Source organism: Priapulus caudatus, unplaced genomic scaffold (assembly GCF_000485595.1).
Source record: "Priapulus caudatus unplaced genomic scaffold, Priapulus_caudatus-5.0.1 Scaffold1264, whole genome shotgun sequence".
Classification (NCBI taxonomy): domain Eukaryota; kingdom Metazoa; phylum Priapulida; class Priapulimorpha; order Priapulimorphida; family Priapulidae; genus Priapulus; species Priapulus caudatus.
The window spans coordinates 5,358-7,032 of NW_014578325.1; the positions used below are offsets into that span (position 1 = coordinate 5,358).

At 34.3% G+C, this 1,675-nt stretch overlaps 1 protein-coding gene across 1 annotated transcript in view; it reads right to left on the reverse strand.

The window, feature by feature from the left end:
• LOC106816024 (homeobox protein Nkx-2.5-like) overlaps positions 1 to 1,675 on the reverse strand; it is a 4,152-nt gene that overhangs the window by 1,541 nt on the left and 936 nt on the right. The window lies entirely within an intron of this gene.

The following is a 1,675-nucleotide window of genomic DNA, read 5'->3' on the forward strand; positions in this document are numbered from 1 at the left end:
GTGTAGTGTGTGTGTGTGTGTGTATGTGTGTGTGTGTGTGTGTGTGTGTGTCTGTGTGTGTGTGTATGTCTGTGTGCGTGTGTATGTTTACACATGCATAAACATATATACATACATATTAACATTATATTATTATTATTATATGTTAACCTTATATTCGCGTCGCCAATACGATGTAGCACAACTGAATATATAAAATGTACTAGGTAGAACCACAGACACACACACACACACACTCTCTCTGTAGGTACAGTCTGTGGTAGAACTCTCTAGAAAATGTTCCGTGATGCTACACGTACAAACACACACACTCACGCACGCACGCACGCACACACACACACACACACGCGCGCGCACAAACATAATACATAACTACATATTATTCAAAATCACAGTTTTTACACATATATAAGTGTGTAATAATAATTATTGTAATAATAATCTGATAATCGAAAATGGCGTTCCTTTATGTGGAAAATGTGGTAAATTTACAACAGTTAATTAAATTACTTTGACATTAATGCACACATATTTGTAGTGTTTGCATGCTATCTATCATACTTTCAGTATTTGCGTAGCTGTTGGCTATCACTAAATACAGAACTAAAGTGGTTGACTTATTGCGAAAATACATACACGAATGTTTACGCTTATATACTTTAACGTGTTGCATTTGTAACAGTGTGCCGCTCTAGTTGTATTTGCCGGCAATCTCTCCCGAAACATTACAAACAAATCTCAAAAATGACAATGGTTCAAACGATGAAAATTCTGACCAGTACAAGCATTTGAAAGTTATGTCTACGTGCATTCGTTGAAGGAATATAGGAAATTTTTTATCGTGTATTTGATATGGCGTGGCACCATCTTTTTCGAATATCTCAAAGCTCCGGTTTTGGGGAGTTTCTCTCAATTCCTGCTAATAGTTATTTTACGCGGTTACATATTTAAAGCGTAGATATCGGCTATTATATAAACAAAACTTATCGGAAGAATTTATAATTATAAAACCGCATAAAGCTATATCCATACACAGTTTTGTATATCATGTGAATCCTGGTTTATATTATATGTATACTGGTTGATTTAATTAAGGATTAACATTGCTGTGAATGGACTATAATAGCCAGTATTTATAGTAAATGTAGCATGTAAACAATAGGGTGAGACCGTAGATAGCCGTTATTTCCTATATAGAATTCTTTACGTGATAGGCCTGCTTTGATTTACAATATAATGCTATATTTTGCAAAATGAAGGTATCATTAACGATATAATTCTAATGTTGTGAATTATCTGGGCTGGTCGATTGAATAAAAGATAATGGACTTTTCAATCAATGAACGCAAAAATAAGACAGCGCGCAATAAATTGACTAACGAATTTCGTTTACAATATAATTTTATTGTTACATTACAAGTGCAGTATTTTTGTGCTACAGATATGGTCGAGGATAGTGGTCATTATATTTTTATAGACATAATCTAGAATCGAGGAGTATGCTGTGAATGAGTGTATAGATGCGTGAGCGCGTGTAGACGCCAGTATTGTTATAATTTAGGATAGGAGACATAATATAGATAAAGAGTTTCAGCAACTGCTTATGAATAATGCGGCTTTGGCAGCGTGACGCGTCACTAATACACTTCTCGTAAAATAATACAATACTATCATT